We start from the raw sequence: 16,616 nt of genomic DNA, 5'->3' as shown, positions 1-16,616 counted from the left end.
TGGCTGGCCCTCCTGCTAGCCCGAATGACAGCACCTTGAACTCAAAGTGCCCCGAGTGCGTTTGGAAAGCTGTTTTGAATTCCTCTCCCTCTGCCAATCTTATCTGGTGGTACCCGGCGCGCAAGTCTAGTTTGGAAAACCACTGGGCGCCGTGTAGTTCATCAAGCAGCTCCTCAATCACTGGCACCGGGTACTTGCCCACTATTGTCATTGCGTTAAGGTGTCTGTAGTCAACGCACAGTCGCCACGTTCCATCTTTTTTCTTGACTAGGATCACCGGCGAAGAGAAAGGGCTATGACTGCGTTGTATAATTCCAGCCTTCAGCATCTCTCGCACTTGTTTTTCTATCTCATCCTTGTGCTCTGGCTTGTGCCGATACGGCCGCAAGTTCACCGGTTGAGCGCCGGGCATGAGAGGTATCCGATGATCGCACGCGCGGCGCGGGGGCAGCTCCGTAGGCTCACCAAAGACATCTGAAAACTGGTCGATGACGGCCTGGATGTTGTCAGGAGTTGGTGCATAAATTTCATCCCCCTCTGTGATTTGGCAGAGCTGAATGACCTGGGACAAAGCCCCCTGTCGCTGAAGAGAGTACAGTTGCAGGCCGTTGATTTCTGAACATGGAGGGACGCCATCTGAGTGACCTTGCAAATGAGCCGGCCCTTGCGGTGTGGTAATCAACATATGCTTGCCACGCCAGTCCATGTTCATGGGGCTGTGTTCTTCTAGCCAGTCCATGCCCACAATGGCATCATAAGCTCCAAGCGGTAATATCTTCATATCGGTGGTAAATTCTTGGCCCTGTGTTGTCCAACAGCACTTGGGAATGTGAGATACACAGCAGAGTTCGCCTCCGTCGGCTACCTTGACACGGCAGGGCCGACGCAAGTGTACCACGCCTGACAGTGAGGAAGCGAGGCCCGCACGAGGAAGGAAGTTGAACTCCCCGAGTCCACCAGAACGAGGACCTCGCACCCTTGCAGCCACGCGTGTAGACGAATTGCCTTCGGGGCTGAACTGCCAGTGAGAGCGTGACGGAAAATTGCCATTGCTGTCTCTGTATGTTGTTCTTCGCGTCTTGGAGTGGGTGGACCGTCCGGGCTGTCAATGCTGAAGAGTTCCAGGAGCTCCTCCACCACGTGAAGTTGAACGCTGGTAGGACAGGTGTGCTCTTGCCCCCAGCGCTCGCCACACTTGAAGCATAGACCGCGAGCGCGCCGATACTCACGTAGGGCCTTGAGCTTGGTTCCCTCGGCGCGGTTGGCGTCGATCGCCCGCCGGTCGGTGGCTGTCGTTGGAGTAGGCGGGCGCCCTTGAGGTGGAGGCGGGGGCAATACCATGGGCGTGCTTGCGTTGCCCCGCCCCGCCCAGTCGGTGGTGTTCTGCCTCGCTGGTGGAGTGCGCACACGCTCCCGAGCCACCCCGTCCGCCACCTCCTCCTGAAGTAGCGCCAGAGCGCAGGCCGTGTCGAGGTCCGGTGGTCTCTGAACCAGCACCACTGCACGGATGTCGGCGCGAAGTCCCTCCACAAAACGAGTGAGATAATAGTAAGGGTGAATTGATTCAGAATAAGCAGACAAATGGCTGATAATCAACTCAAACTGCTCAATATACTCAGCTACGGTAGTTTTCTGCGTCAGGGAATAAAACTGACGAATCAGTAATTGGTGTCGATCACGTCCAAAGCGCGTACACAACAGCGACGAAAACGACTCCCAATCAAATTCAGAAAGTTTTTTCTGAACTGATTGCAACCACACGGACGCGGCTCCCGTGAAGTTCAGAGACGCCATAGGAACCCAGTGCCTCTCCTGAATTCCAAACATATGAAAGTATTGTTCGCACAGTGTCTTCCACAAGGGGGGGTTCTCTCCGGTGAACTGGGGAAACCCGATCGAAGGATGGGTCTGCCCGATCCCCGCAAGCAACTGACTGGCGTGCGCGTAAGGAGACGTAATGGAAGGTGAGATCAACGGAAACTGACCGTTGGCCGGGGTGGCCACCGACGCGAACGCCGGTGCCAGGCCCCGAGGTATGACGTCGATGCCGTGGTCGATTGACCCGAGGGCGTCGCCCTCCGCGCTCTTGCTGGTGCCGACGTGGTCACGCAGAGGCGCCGGTGGAGTAGGTGGTGGCGGCGCGTGTGCCGCCGCGGACTGCCCTTCTGCAGTCGGAGCCGGTCGCGCCTGTTGAAGCTCGGCGACCGCGACCGCGAGCTGGTCCGCGCGCTTCTCCAGATCAGGCCGCCACTGGGCCAGATCGTCGAGCTTGGCGGTGTGGCCGCGGATGTCGGCATGGATCGCGTCTAGGGAACCCGTGAGCTTGTCGAAGTAGTCCTTGAAAGACGGCTCCATGGCAGAGATCCGGTCCTTGATCGATTTCTGCAGTCTGGTCTCGATCAAGTGCGCCAGGACGCGGATCAGAGGCTCTGAATACCAGATGTTAGCAGCCTAACAATATCTCTCTCGATCTATGACTCTCACATACGAATTCTTGTAGCAATAGTGGATTACAATCTCAGATACATGAATTGGGGGAAGAACAGGGTGCCGCCGCCGCCGGGTTCGTGATCCACTGGATGAGTCTTCGCTTCTACGCCAGCGTGTAGGTATAGGGAGCGCTTGGCAGATCACACCCACTCTGGCCCATGCATCTTTGGGTTGGGCCGTTGCTGGCGGTTGGGCCGTGGCGCATACGGGTCCGTGAGGCTGTCAGTTGATGAAGGCCTCCTCCAGTGGCCTTGACACATTGGCATATATAGGTTCTTGAGTAAATTACGTCTATGGCACCTGAACTTGATATTAGGGTTCTGTTTCATCACTGTATTTAGGAAAGGTTAAAATATGGTCACCGAGGTTACTGGAACGTGTCACTCTAAGGTCACTGGTACCGTATCCAATGTATTTCGCCGACGTGGCAAATACACCCTCCTTTCTATTACCTTTCGTCTGTGAAAATTCTGTCGAACACCTTGTCCGCATCCACCGCTGCACCACACCCAGCACTCCCAACGCTGTCGCAGCTCTTCAGTGCCGCGTCCGTTGTGGAGGTCATGGGCGCGGATGCGCCGTTGTGGTGGCCATCACGGGTTGCCGCTTCAGGTTACTTACCCGGCGTCAGAGAGGAGGCGTCCTGGTTCAAGTCGTGGCCTAGCGGCACCGCCGTACCGGCGGTCCCCAGCCACCATGTTTGCGACCAACTCTTCTCACCACGGGTTACGCCTCCATCGCCTGCCTGACGTGGCCAGCGACAAACTCTTCTCACCACGTCATCCAGCCGGAGGCCTGGACTCAGCGCGCTGAACTGCAAAGACGTCGTCCTGCACGCGTACGACATCGCCCACCGAACACAACGCGGCGGCGTACCCTTGCTGACCTGCGCCCGTTCTAATCCGCCACCCGGGGCGACGAGGGTCGGCAAGGATTGCAGCCTCACCACGACGAGCGACGTCCTATGCCACGCATTGAGCCGATGAGACGCACGGCGGCGCCGCTCTGCCGTATCCTGCACAACGAAGAGGAGGGCGCGCGGCAAGCTAGCACGGACGTAGATTACTGCGACGGCGCTTCCATGGATTTGCGGTGGCATTACCTCCTTGAGGGCTCACCGGAGGCTCCCGGGTCGGAGAAGTGCTTCACCTCGCATTGTGGACAGGCTCACCGGGGTTTATGTGCCAGCCGACCTCGTCGTCATCTCGGTTCTCGGAGCGCGTCGATGGAGGCAAGCTCGTCGGTCGGGGTGGGGTGCACTACGACGTTTGTACTGCTCGACGAAGAGCAGGGCGTCGCAGGAGAGGAGCTCGAGCAGGACGAACTTCCGGCTTGATCGGGACCACGCAGCGCCGAGAAAGGCAGTGGTGAAGTAGAGGCCCTCGACGGCAAAGAGCCAGGCAACGATGTGGTCGGTGTTCCGTCACTGCGGGCTGCATGTCAGGTTGGCACCATAGGGTTGTGCATGTCTCGGCAGATGGGCAGGCAATGCATTCATTACATCAGGTGCGAAGAGAAGATAGCGATGTGCTTGCCACGCAAGGAATTCAACGGTGCAGTACTTGGTCAGCTTATGCCACGTCCGCAAAATACGTTAGATACGATGGCCGTAACGGTAGAGTGACACATTTTTGCAACCTCAGTGACTGTATTTTTTTGCGGAGCCTGGCCCAGCGCAACGTGCCCGTACGTTTTCCTACCCTAGCCGCCGCCAGGAGCCAGGCGATCTCCTTCCAGGCTTCCACCGATCTCCACCGGCAAGGGCGCTGGCCCCCTCTCCCTTCGGCTGCTGCTCCGGCGGCAGGAAGGAGGGGGGACCCCGTGCCTCCGCTCTGTAGTTAGGCTTTGAATTTGTAAGTCGTGGCGCGTCGTTGGGGTGGTGGGAGCAGCGCCCGGACGAATAAATCTGCCTCAACTTCACTCCCACACCGGCGGTGCCCTTCACGGGGCGTCTCGGAGTTGATGGCATCGTGTGTTTGCCGATCCTTCAGATCGGCGGCGTTATGGTTCATGGATGGTGTCGGCGAGGCGGCGGCGGCGACTCCATCAGGTGTGTCTCTCCTTCTACTCTTCCTGTTGCGGCGGCGTTGTCTCCGACGTCATGGTGGAGCAGGGAGGTTTTGTCATCCAGGAGTATGCGCAGATGGTTGTATACGCAAGTGACAGCTGAAAGATGGTGCATCTTGTGCTGAGTTTGTGATTGGAGGCTGACAGTTCTGGTTTCTTCCTCTGACGTCGTAGTCGTGTGGGAGTGTCAGTTCTGAAGTTCGATGGCGTGTCTGGAAACACGTTGCCCCGGTCTGATTCTTTCAACGGCAATGATTTTGCTTCAGGCAAACTACTTTGGAGATCCGTAAAGCTGATGATCAGCGATGGAGCCGCGTCGAGCTCAGATGAAGAGGTGATCTGTCTCCTTTTCCTTAGTGGAGAGGGATAGTCGTTGGTTTTTTACATAGGATTATCCTATCTTGTCAGTCCTGTAATATCGATGTTTACGTGGCTTGTAAGTGAATCTTTATTTTATGTCGGTTTGCTTGTTCGTTATATAAAGCGGGACGAAACCATTTTTTGGTTTATAGAATTATTACACAAGAATGTTGGCCAATCCATTCGTAAGTCGTAACAAATTTCTTCCCTCTAGAGTTTTGTACAATATTAGGCTAGTGATAAGCGCCGGTTCGGCCGGTCGCACCACGCGCATCGGATTGTGTTGTTACCCACCGTCGGATCAGGCATTTCAGAGTTTTTTTCCTCAACCAAAAACACATCTGATCCACAATCCGTGCTGGGAAGAACGGTAAAAGAAGGCCGTAAAAGAAACAGCGGTTCCTGCTGGACAACGGCCATGGACACCCGAGACCTGACCTTGAAGCATCACCAGCTCGCCGTCGCCGTCCTCGCAGCACCCGTTCCTCGTAGCACCCGTCCTCGCCGCCGGTCTCCGTCCTCGCAGCCGCCGTCGTCTCGTAGCAACGCCATGGTCGCTCAACGCTTTCGTTGTTTGCAGCAATTAACCGCCTCCGTCAGAGAACACTGATGCACTACCGCCATGTCGTTGGCCGAAGCTCCCGATGTCGCCGCTCACACCATTGCCGACATGTCGTGCCCGTTGAAGCTTTTTCCATGTCCCTTGAAGCTTTTTTCGGGCCGGTTGTAGCTATTTCTACGGTTTGAAGCTTTTTTTTTTCCATGGCCATTGAAGCTCTTTTCATGGTTGAAGCTTCCTCCTTCATCGGTTGAAGCTTTTTCCACAGACCGGTTGAAGCTTTTTCCCTCGCGACTCGAAGATTTGTTTTGCGGTTGAAGCTTTTTAGCCACGCCATTGAAGCTTTCTCCTTCCCCAGTTGAAGCTTTTCCGCGGTTGAAGCTATTTTCACGCCGGGTTGATAAAATTTTCCACAGTTGAAGCTTTTTTCATGCCTATTGAAGCTTTTTCCCATGCCAGTTGAAGCTTTCACCATCATCCCCACCACCAGTCGCAGGGCGTCTCGCTGCTGGTTCCAGCATTGCACGTCGACGTTACCAGCTTTTGCTCTTGCCGATTGCAACATGCACTGTTGCTGGTTCCAGCATCTCCGCCGCCGTCTCAGCTCTTATGCTTGGCTCGCATCAATGGTGACACTAGTCGCACCCAAACCCCTAGCCTCGCCGTGATGCGCCGCACCGCCGTCACCCTCCTCCCTCTCTTCCATCTCCGGCATGTGGCCTGCCTAGCACCATCATCGCGGTCCCCGCTCACCACACATCCCCCCGGGCGCCGCTCACACCAGCACAGGTGCGGCTGTTATTTCCCACTAGCTGGAGGAGGAAGAAGAAAGCAGCATGGCTAGGAGAGGTCCTCTGGCGGGCTCTCGCCGGATGCACAAATTCTGGCCGGGATTAATGGAGGAAGAGGAGCGGAGAAGAGGGGGAGAGACGATGTGTTGGGGATAAACAGAGGGAAAAGGCATTGAAAGGGATAAGATATGTGTGAGTCTGGCACTAGACGTACGCGCGTGAGGAAGGCGACCGGCCAAGCGTTCGGCCGGTCAGCCGTTCCTAAACGTTTACCACAATATTATGCTCAACTCACAAAGTTTGTTACATGTAAACGATACATCACACAGTAGGTTTCATGTGTGGTCCCGAATAGTTGGTTGGATATAACTCCGACCACATTAGTCTCCTGAAAGTAGATCCAAAGACGCTCAAACAGTGTTGGACATATGCACAACAATACATGAGAGTCACTAGTACAAATTAAATTAAATACAGATTTCTATGGTTCGAGAAAAAGGGAACCTCCAAATTATTGCCCCCACTCCCTTACTAGCACACATAATCTAGTGAAACTATGCCCCCGCAAAAGAAAATCTAGGCAAAACTATGGAAGCAGCTGAACAAAATAAAGACACAACTTATAAACAACACCATCTCTCTATGAGTACTTGCCACTTGGGCTTTAATTTGGAAAGTCGAAACATTGTACAATCGTTTTTCAGAGATCGGCCCTCCCAGGACACCGTGGGAAGGGGATTACATCTCTGATGTTGTCAATTCCGGTGGCGAAAAGGATCATTCTCCCGAGACCCAGGCCAAACCCGCTGTGCTTGACGGATCCGAAGCGCCGCAGGTCCAGGTATTTGTCGTACTGCTCCAAGGCCAGACCAGTGTCGAGTATCCTGTATATACAACATGTTGAAAAGATAGTACATTACACTCATATAGGTTCCATTCATGAATTTTCAGGAGATGAACAGAATGCCAAACTGATTTCGGACCACCGACCTACCTTTTCTTAGCAGTCAAACGCCATAGAAAAATAACACGATTCATTCAACATTTTACATGAGGAAAACCTAACTGTGTTTCCATTTCCGTAATTACATGACCGTGTTTCTTCTAGTGCAATAACTTTCAAGTAACATACTCCCTCCGTCCCATAATATAAGAGCGTAAAATGGTATGTGCAAATGCATCTAACAGATCGATGTTCACTTAATTGAGCATATCGCCAACACTCAACACGAATAAATAAAACCAGAGACATAATATTTGATGAGTTAAGTCCGGCACCGCTACCTTTGTTCAAGAATATCTAGACGTTCCTCCCTTTGGCTTCCGCCGATTAATTCACCAACCTAGAAACGTGATATCCAGAAAAATAAGTCCTCACATCAAATGCTTAAGGTAGAGATTACAAACGTTCAATACATACAAAACAAACTAGGGACACTTTCGTGATGATTTCAGAATAGTTAGTTATATTTTCAGTGGGTTAATTGTACGTATCCAGACAACACAATGAATATCAGATAATGACTTTGTAAATTATCAGAAAAGGACTGAATATCTAATGCATGTAACAGATTAGTATAATAGTACCTTAGGAACAAGAACATCCATAGCAGCCACTGTCCTCTGGTCATCATTGAGCCTCATATAAAATGCCTTAATGCCTTTTGGGTAGTTAAAAACAACATGAAATTCTTTCCTAGCTCGAGCTCCACGGTACCCACTATCACCATCGTCAGTTCACTTCGAGATACGTGCACTGGTCAGAGTCAGGGTCAGACAATTAACAGACTGTAGCTGTTATCTAGCTGCAACTTGATGGTGGGACAAAGTTTCTTTATTCTAGGCTCATAACCACTCTCTTCCTATCGCTTTCCCTCACGCTTCAACTCTGACATGCATGCACATGAAAAGTAGTTCTGTAGCTGACATGCATGCGCTCATGTGACCACTGTAGCTGTTAGATGTTCTCCTACAGGAAAGAACTTTGCGTATATGAGAGTGTTAACTCTCCCTCATGAAAAGGTGAGTCTGCCTTGGTTTCTTTCTACAGAGAGAATGGCGAGAATGAGGAGTGGAGAGAGAGAGAGAGAGAGAGAGAGAGTTGGAGGTGAAATCTTTTCTTTGCAAGTATCAGATTTTTGCAAAGTCTCAAATGGCAGAGAGAAGAGAGAGGGGAGAGAGAGAGAGAGGAGAAATGTTTGGAGAACACACAATATCCCCGGTGTAAGAGAGAAAAGCTGTAAGAAATAGCAGAAATGGAGAGGAGAGAGAGAAGAGAGGGAGAGGGAGCCCGTGTGAGAATTTTTAAGAGAGAGCTTGTGAGGGAAAAATAGAATTTTTTTAGAAGTGAGACAGAGCCCATGAGGTATTTCTTTAAAGAAGTAAGAGAGAGAATCTGCGTGAGAGGGAGAGTATGCATGCGCAGAATGGGAGAGAGACCGAGCATGCATGCGGTCGGTCCCATGCGCGTTAGAAATTCACTGTTTTCCTCTGTTAATCACTGGAAGATCTGCTCCTATAGCACATATCTCAATGTACAGTGTTGAAAAATAAACGGATAGGATAGTAGGTCCTATGGAGCTCGAGCTACCAAAAACTGCACTCTAGAAACAATAACGGGCTTCTTAAACGCCATCTCAGTCAAATACCTTCAGATTGCAACAAATAATTACAGACCTATAAACAGGCTTAGAAACAAAAATAAATTGTCAATACCAACTCTGCTTAATGTCCATACCTCTCATGCTCAGATGCTAAATCAATTCCCCACTCAACTTTGTTCTCAAACTTTTTATCTGCCTCTTTTAGTATCTCCACAGCCTTTGTGTACGAATGCGTTCGAAGGGCGTCGATGAAACAAGCTCCAGGCGCTCGATTGCGGCCTCATCATGACCCTTGACCATGAATTCTATCTCTTCTCGGCAATGCTCAAGTAACCACCTGCAAAGGTATTGCACATAGCTCTCTGCACGGTTCATATCATCCTGCAGCAGGGTAAAATGAATTCTAAAAAATCAGTACTTGTTCAGAAATTATCGCATGTTATGAACCGAATCAAAGAAAAACCAAATAGATCAGTAGGTAGATATTTCAGATCACCTGCAAGTTTGCAAATGCCATCTCTGCCTCCACCATCCAAAACTCGGCAAGATGCCTCGACGTGTGTGAGTTCTCGGCCCGGAACGTCGGCCCAAAGGTATACACGTCGGTGAGACCACAAGCCAAGGTCTCCAGCTGAAGCTGCCCTGAAACTGTCAGGTACGAAGGACACTTGAAAAAATCATTCTCAAACGCAATACTCCCATCTTCCCTGCGTGGAGTCCCAGGTCTCAGCCTGGACCTCTCCTCCATCCTCAACACGCTCTCTTTCGCCGTCTTGAGCCCCGACACGGCGGCTCCGACCTCTTTCTTGGTGGCTTGTGCAGCTTTGAGCTGTGCGACAATGTCCCCTTGCTTTTGACGACGATCTTAGCGGCGTTGATGTCGGCTTGCGACAAGCAGGGTTCTCCTTGAGCTCCTTTTCCAGCCTCTCGGCCTGGCTGAACAAGGTGGTGACCTGGAACATCTCGCCAGCACCCTCGCAGTCACTGGTGGTTATTAAGGGCGTGTGCACACGCTGGAAGCCGTTCTCCCGGAAGTATGTGTCCGTCGCCGAGGAGAGTTCACTCCTTATCCTAAGCACCGCACTTATCTGAAGAACATTACAAGTCAATTGATCAGGCAGTGATTGATATCAAGGAAAAAAATAGCGCTCTAGAACAAAATAGCGCAGGCCTGAAAATACGCTATTAGCAAGGCGTTGTACATAGATTTATTTAGCGAGCCAATTCTCAGCAATGCTATAGGCCTGTCCAGTTAACAAAAAGAACATACACACAAAATAAAAGTTTATTAGAATTAAACCATATTTTCCATGCACAATTGCAGAGTTTCGGTACCTATTATGTGTATGGGGGCCCTATCACATGAAGACTAGCATAGAAATAGCTCTAATAATCAAATCAAATACCATGGCTAGCCTTTAAATGGGGCTATGACGCACTGGCACACTAGATCTCATTAACCTTATAGTTAAACTCGAAATCATGCAACTGAATTGTTAAAAGAAATTAGAGTCATAAGTGCATAGCCACCAAGTATCTATCTAGATTTTTTAGAACCAATTTCAAGCAGATAAGCAAATGTCACATCGATCAGTTAATCATCCAATTCCAGTCACACTAGCGCAGAACCAGGCTATAGCACCGGTTCGTAAGGCCCTTTAGTGCCGGTTCTGTAACCGGCACTAATCGGTGGGGACTAAAGGTCCCCCCTTTAGTACCGGTTCAACACGAACCGCCACTGAAGGGCCATCACGTGGCACGAGCAAGCGCCAGGGGCGGGGAGACCTTTAGTATCGGTTTGTAACACTAACCGGTACTAAAAGGTTTGGGGGGTTTAGGGTTCATGATTTCTTTTTCCTTTAATTTTGTGTTTTCCATTTAATTTCTTTTCATTTGCTGGTATTTTACGATACTACATATTGTACACATTATGCATATATATAAATAGAATTCCTCGTAGAACCGATCATATATATATATATATATATATATATATATATATATATATATATATATATATATATATATATATATATATATCATCGAACCATCATTCACACATACACATGTATATATATACAATTAGGTATATACAATTTCTCCTACATGTTGCCTTCGTAGCCAGTGGTATTTGCCTTGGTGCCTTCGGAGCACGATTACAATTGGGAGTGGTTCATGGGGCATGTGGCATTTGCCTTGGTGCCTGCGGTAGCGGGTAATGGAATTCTCCTTTCGAATCTATAACCTGGTCGAGCAAAAATCCCGCTATTTCCTCTTGAATTGCTCGTACGCGATCCGTTGGTAGGAGCTTATCCCGCACCTCTTCGAACTTTTAAGAAGGAGATCGATATGCATGTATTAGTTGTGTGATTAGATATCGATAATGATGTAAAAATTGTGAATAGGTGTTCTGGCAAACGTACCCATAGCTGTCTAGCAGATGTGCTCCTTTCGGACGCCAGCATTGCGAATGTTCTCGCAAACGTAGTATGCACATAAATCAGTCCCCGGCGCCTGCCTCATGTCCTTTACGAGAATAGAATTCAATCAAATAATAGTTAATCAAGCATGATAATTAATGGTATTGAAACTAGAATTAAAGAGATGGTAGCTAGCTAGTACTACTTAATTACTTACCTTGGGTCGATATCAATACAGTTTTTGTTTCCAAGGGCCTGGAACCTCTTTGATGAACTTTTGCCAAGCTCTGCCTGCCGGCAAAGAAAATGAACAAAGGAGTTATTAATTAGTTGATATCAAAAAATGACGAACTAAAGAGGCTGACATATAGTTCAATAATGATTGAAATTTAGCTGTTGACTATCCCCTTCACGATTGAGTAGTCACTAGCTTATTTAAGTAGTTAGTCCAGTACTTCAACTTTTCCTTCATCAACTTGAATGACTAACAAGATCCAGTGGTAACTGCATGCGCACACGTTTGCAGGTATGAATTAAGCGGGCATGTGCATAACACTCATCAACTACCCTAAACCCTATACACTTATTAACATCTAGCTAGTAAGCAAAAACAAAATTTGTAGTACAAGACAGTGTGACTCACGTGAAGTTGTAAGGAAGTAGTATATCTCGATTGGTATTGAGGCGCTTCAAGAACTCTAGTATGTTTTTCTCTATCTCCACTTGATACCATTCAAATGTCCATGTCTCTTGATTAATGGTATTTGGGTCAATAAACCCAATGTCATAGGGTCCAACTTTTTTCATTTCATACATCTTCATCCTGCATAATATCACAGAAAAGAATATAGTGAGGATAATTATAGGTAATGATCAACGAGCACTACAGCTAGCTTGAGACTTAAATTACAGAAAGAAATCACTTACAGGCAATAGCAACTGACGATAGATTTGTCGAGTGCGCGTTGATTGAATAACTGAAACAGTACTGTATACTCAATGGACAGAGCTGTCTCATGTAAGTAATGGTCTGCCTTGACGTTCACCATGAGGGACTCTCGATTTGTAGTCTTGGTAATTTTCATGTACCATTCACGCAATTCATACATTCTCGTTGAGAGCTTCTTGACCTCCTCAGGCTTGACCATAGGTTCGTCACGGGCATATTTCCGTGCTAGGTCATCCTCTTTAAAGGTTTCCATGGGCTCGATCTCTAGGAGTTGATAAACAGTGATACCGAGCTCTGCAGCCTGCCTTCTATGCTCGTCGGTTATTACCAGCTGATCGGCGCCGGTACTCGCATCTGTTGGTACAATGAGCGGGGAGATCGATTGCACCGCCTATTCCCCCAGCTGGGGAACGGTTTTCCTGCTTTTTTTGGCAGCTGCTTGGCTCGAGCTCGAGCTCGACTCCTTCTTTTGTCGTGCTTGACGTGCCGTCCTGATTTGGCGCTCATAGTCTGAGTCAGCAGGCTTGGGAGCTGGGTTTTTAGCCATCCGAATAAGGTGGTCGACGATATCCTCAGGCACTTTCTCCTTTGGTGGCGATGGCGGTTTTGGTCCAAAATGGGCGTCCAATTGGGCCCTGCATTCGGCTTCGTTTTCCTCCTCGGTCATGTCGTAAGGCCTCATCGGAAGAGTCGCGAGGCTTGGACCATATTGAAATCGCTTGCCTCCTGTATCTCCTGTACCTCGACTTGTACCGCTACGCACCATAGCTGTGGCGGCTCTCTTCCGCTGTTGCTGAGGCGGCGGAGACGGCTGACGTGGCTGACTTGGAGGAGGAGGAGTGGCTGACGCAGTGCCGGGCTTGGAGCAGGAGGAGTGGCCTGACACGGTGCCGGACTTGGAGGAGGAGGAGTGGCCTGACGCGTTGGCGGACTTGAAGGAGCGGGACTCTGCTAAGGCGGTGGCTGATGACTTGGAGGAGCGGGAGTCTGCTAACGCGGTGGCGGACTTCGAGGAGGAGTCGGCTGACGCGGTGTCGGTGGCCTTTGAAAGATGATGCAATCCTTTCTCCATAGGATGATACGATGTATGTCCTCTCCTAGTGTGTGTTCCTCGTCACCTCCAGGAATGTCAAGCTCTAGCCCCGAATATTGGTCCACCACTTCATCAACCATGACACGAGCATAGCCAGCTGGAATCGGGTTGCAATGGAAGGTTGCTTCGGGGGGATTTGTATAAGCAACGGCGTCCGCCACCTTCATGGATATGTTCTTCATTTTGAAGTGTAGCTCACAATTAGTGTTCTCCATGATGTCATCCACAGGGTATCTATCCAGCAGTGCCTCGCCCGGGGCGGAACCCACGCTGCTTCTCGGCATGGATGGGACGGTGCTATCCAATGCTGGATCATCTGCTAGCTGCTGCCGTTGCTGAGACCCCCTTTCTTGGCTAAGTGAGTCGATCTGCTGCTGCTGCCGCTGGAATTGGAGTGCCAACTCCGCGTGCTTTGATTCTAGGCCTTTATGGCGTTCTGCTTCCTGCTTCCCCTGCTCCTCCTCCAGCTTCCTCTTCTTCTCCTCCTCCATCTTCCTTCTCGCACGACTTTTGTAGTCGGCGTTCCATTCCTCAAACCCCTCATACCACGGAACAACGCCTTTGCCTCGTGTTCTTCCCGGGTGTTCAGGATTTCCCAGGGCGCGCGTAAGCTCGTCGTTCTCTCTGTTGGGCGTGAACACCCCCGTTCGAGCCTCTTCTATTGCAACAAGTAACTTGTATTCGGCTCCTTTAAGACTTGCCTTCTTCGAAACCTGGCCTGTCTTCGGGTCCAACGCCCCCCATGCACATAGAACCAAGTCCTGACCCTAGGGGGCAAGCTCAATGTAACTGGAATGACCGTTGCATCCACCATCTATTGCTCAGACTTATCCCACTTAGGCCGGGCCACCGCGTAGCCACCTGGCCCCAGCCTATGGAAATGCTCCTTTTTTTGCGGCATTGGCCTTGTTTATTCTCGACCGTTCCTTAAATAATTCCGATTCCTTGAATTTCATGAAAGCGGGCCAGTGATCTCTTTGCTTCTCCAGTGTTCCCTTGAATTCTGGAGTCTTCTTTCCTCCATTGACGTACTTGGTCCATGTTTTTTTCTTGTGGGTGTTGAATGCAATTGCCATCTTCCTAAGAGCAGCGTCCTTGACTTTCTGCACATCTGCATCTGTGAAAGCATCTGGTAGGGTGAAATGTTCCATGAGAGATTCCCAAAGCTGATCTTTTGCTCTTTGGTCGACAAAAGTAAGATCTGGACGTGGCTTTGCTGGCTCTTTCCATCTTGAATGGAGATCGGGAGTTGGTCCTTCACAAGAACTCCGCACTGACGAACGAACTTGTTCGCAATGTTCTTAGGCTCGCTTGGTTCGCCATTAGGTTTGATGGCAATAATGTTGTAATTTACGCTCTCCTTCAACTTTTTGGCCGGGCCTCGCACTGTCCTGCTGCCTGTAGAAGATTTGCTCGATCCGGAGGTCTGAAAGAAGAAAGATCGATTCGTTAATATATCTTCAAATCATTTAAAACATGTGATGATCACCAGATGCCTGCTTATATAAATATACCTCGCCGGTCTCTATTATTTCAAGATCAACATTTTCTTCGTCATCATAATCATAGTTCTGGACTTCATCAATTCGGTCGTCTTGATCGAATATCATATCACCATCCCCGGTATTGTTCAGATATCGGGAGCCGTCATCTTCTTCATTCTGATCATCTGGCCGTCGAGGGGAGCGTATGATCTCGAACAGGGCCTCTTCTCCTTCTATGTCGGTACTGTCCGCCATAGCTTTTATTTAACTAATCCAGAAGAAATATAAAACAATTTAGTACGCATCTCAAATAATAGTAGATAATTGATACGCATCTCAAATAATAGTAGATAATTGATATGCATCTCGAATAATAGTAGATAATATATATGCATCTCGAAAGATAAAACTGAATCATAGTAGATAATATGCATCATCGAATATAATCTCGAATACATCGTCTCGAATATTATCGAATAATATATATAATCTCGAATACATCGTCTCGAATATTATCGAATACATCACTAGCTAGTTAATAATCTAGACCGAATACTATGAATAATCTAGTTCACTCGCGGTTTCAGAGGCGCGGGCGGTGGACATCTAAAGAGAAGGAACCATCACAGGATCATAGCTCGGGTGAGATCCCCGAAGAACCTACCAGGTATTGGAGAACCTAACGTCCATAGCAGCCATGTAGTGACGGACGTGCTCGTCCTCCTCCCTGACACGGCGACGTACCACCTCCGGCGGGGCCTGCTCCCTCCGCACCGAAAGTGGCCCACGCGAACGCCACCAAAGGAGCTTAGGGTAGACGACGGGACCCGGGGCCGTGTTCCTCACCAAGCGGTGCGCCCCTGAAGGTAGCACCTCCCAGTGCCAGCCCGGAGGAGCCCAGTCCCGGACATGGGTCCTCTGAAGCAGGACGTCGTCGCAAACGGGTCGACGGCGAGGATGCGGGCCGGGCATCGTTGACGTCGATAACAAATTCTTATAAAAAAATTCCTATATATGAAATGTCATTTTATTAGGAAATTTTGAGCAACTTTTTCCTATATATGGTCAACTTTTTCCTATGCAACTTTTTTATATGCAATTCTTTTCTATACTATGATATACAACATTATATAAAATTAAAAACAGAAAAAGAAACACTAATTAAGCATCTAACACTAAAAACAGAAAAAGCAACTTCTATACATCCATGAAAAAACAGAAAAACAACATTACATAAAAAAAATCCATACTAATTAAACTTAAGAAAATGTGTGTGTGTGTGTGTGTGTGTGTGTGTGTGTTCATCATGCATGTGTGTGTGTGTGTGGGCTCGGGGAGGGGCGGCCATGGTGGCCGGGGCCGAGGGAGAGGGGGAGAGGGGGGAGAGCTCACAGCGGGGCGACGGCGACGGCGAGGCGAGGTGACGGGGGCGGCGACGCGGGGACGGCGCGACGGGGACGGGCCAGGGCGGCGACGGCAACGGCACGCGACGGGGGCGGCGACGGGGGCGGCGACGGGGACAGCGTGGGACGGGGGCGGCGAGGGATGGCGTCGATGGAGAAACAAAGGAAGAAACAGAGGGAGAATGAAATTTTCGTAAGTACTATATATATAGGAGGCACCTTTACTACCGGTTGGAGCCACCAACCGGTACTAAAGGTCTGTTTTGGCCAGGCGGAGCGGCGGGAAGGGCACCCCTTTAGTACCGGGTGGTGGCTCTAACCGGTACTAAAGACCCCCCCCCCTTTAGTACCGGTTCGAGCCACGACCCGGTACTAAAGGGGTGCACTGGCGCATGTG

The 16,616-nt window shown here is 49.6% G+C and overlaps 1 pseudogene; it reads right to left on the bottom strand.

The window, feature by feature from the left end:
* Window positions 1-6,967: 6,967 nt before the first annotated feature.
* LOC123056134 (asparagine--tRNA ligase, cytoplasmic 1-like) lies at window positions 6,968-12,339 on the bottom strand (annotated as a pseudogene).
* Window positions 12,340-16,616: the final 4,277 nt, after the last annotated feature.

This window comes from Triticum aestivum, chromosome 2D (genome assembly GCF_018294505.1).
Source record: "Triticum aestivum cultivar Chinese Spring chromosome 2D, IWGSC CS RefSeq v2.1, whole genome shotgun sequence".
Taxonomy (NCBI): domain Eukaryota; kingdom Viridiplantae; phylum Streptophyta; class Magnoliopsida; order Poales; family Poaceae; genus Triticum; species Triticum aestivum.
Note: the sequence above shows the minus strand (reverse complement) of the source record. Positions and strands in the feature narration are given on the sequence as shown.